This window comes from Vombatus ursinus, unplaced genomic scaffold (assembly GCF_900497805.2).
Source record: "Vombatus ursinus unplaced genomic scaffold, bare-nosed wombat genome assembly UNPS02014858.1, whole genome shotgun sequence".
Lineage (NCBI taxonomy): Eukaryota > Metazoa > Chordata > Mammalia > Diprotodontia > Vombatidae > Vombatus > Vombatus ursinus.
In genome coordinates this window covers 3858794-3860699 of record NW_020954636.1, presented here as the reverse complement: position 1 = coordinate 3860699, position 1906 = coordinate 3858794, and the positions used below count along the sequence as shown (strand labels likewise).

The 1906-nt window shown below is 35.5% G+C and overlaps 1 non-coding gene across 1 annotated transcript; it reads right to left on the bottom strand.

The window, feature by feature from the left end:
- Positions 1–1461: 1461 nt before the first annotated feature.
- Positions 1462–1568, bottom strand: LOC114027345. Its single transcript, XR_003567244.1, has one exon. It is a non-coding gene; the product is annotated as a U6 spliceosomal RNA (small nuclear RNA).
- Between the last annotated feature and the right edge of the window lie 338 nt (positions 1569–1906).

Genomic DNA, 1906 nt, shown 5'->3' with positions numbered 1-1906 from the left:
AGCTATAGAATAGTGAAGACCCAGTTGACAGTGGGGTTTTAGATGACCACAAATTTAAATTGATTGAACCATGGGACAAAATGAGGTCATTATTACTATTATTGCATCTCATACTCAATGATTGTTAGAACATATTTGGGGTACAATATTAATTTTTTGGCATTGTATTTTAGGAGGGGCATTGAAAAAATGTGAATATGACTAGAAGAGACCAACTGAGTTGGAGAAGAGTCTGAACATGTCATATAAGGAATAGATGAAGGAAATGGGAATGTTTAGGATGGAAATGAAAAGACTTCTCTTTTCTAGGGAAGATCAGGGAACTGTCTGCAACTATTTGAAAGGACTCCATATTAAAGAAGGAATTCATGTGATATGTTGCTCTCTAGACTATGCAACTAGGTCTAATATGTAGAAGTAACATGGAGGTAAATTTCAGAGTTCAATATAAGGAAAATTCTTGTAATGATTAGAGTTGTCCAAAAATAAATTGAATTGTAGAGATCATCCTTCACTAAAAGAATTAAAAAGAATGAGACTGTCATAATTCAGATGGAATTAATAAATGGGTTAGAAGGTTAAACAAGATGATTTATCTATAAGATTTTTTCCAATCCTAAAATTTTTCTCTAATCTCTAAAATTTCTTCCAACTCTAAATTTTATACTTATACTTCAATAAATTACACAACCGACATTAGAATAATATGTAATATGTATGAAATCTACTGGCAATGATGACACAAAAGCCAACAAACTCATGAGTTGTCCTTCCCTTTCTTAAGTTCAATAGAACCTTCACAGGCTCAATGAGACTGACTCATCCTCTCCTAAGCCAGCTTTCAAAGAGACTTTCAATGGAAGCATTGAAAGATGTTTTTCTTAATCTTTCTGGGGAAGTAATAGTAGTGCAATTGAGTTAGCAGTGCATTGTCTGAAGGCTACTTATCTTTTTTTTTTTCAAATCTGTCTTTATATGTAGGTTCAAACTGAATCATTAGGAACTAAAATTTTGATATGCATCAATTTTACTTTTAAGTACTCAAGTAGTTTTGTGATCTCTTCAATGTGGATATTCCTCCAGTGATATATATTAAAATTTATCTATACCATCTCATTCTGCGAGATTTTTGTCCACGTTATCATCTAATTTCCATGTGGGTGGTTCACCCAATGGGCTAAGAGTCATCTCTGGGTTTTCCTGACATTAGGAAGATAGCAAAGGAGGTGGTCATTCAGTTATCATTCATTGTCAACATATCATCAGACCATCTTCTTTTCATGCATACATATTTTGATAGCATCATTTGCTCTGCTTCTTTTCTATATTCCCCAATTTATAACATGTTGGGGCCTGCCTACACCCCTATGCATCTCTCTTCACTGCCTTTTCACAGAGATCATTAAAGTTCCTATTGAGTGTCTGATTTGTCAAGTTAATGTTGCTTAATCTGGATACTCTAAAAATATGGAACGTTTCACAAATTTGAGTGTCATGCTTGAGCAGGGGCCATGCTAATCTTCTCTGTATCATTCCAATTTTAGTATATGTGCTGCCAAAGTAAGCACAAAGAAGAGATTTTTTTGGGGGGGGGGGGAGCTAGGCAATAGGGTTAAATGACTTGCCCGGAGTCACACAGCTAGTAGGTGTCAAGTGTCTGAAGCCAGATTTGAACTCAGGTCCTTTTGACACCAGAGCCAGTACTCTATCTATTGCACCACCTAGCTGCCCTTCTCTGCTGCCTTTTGTGTAAGCCTCAATTTCTATTATTAAGGACTACCATGTTTCATGGTTCCCAGCTATAAAAGGACACAGCAAGAATATTAAAGGTGAGCTTTTATTTCAAAGAGAAGCACAGATCCATTAAAAGAACTTGGTATCCCCCAAAGACAATCCAGTCTGTTTT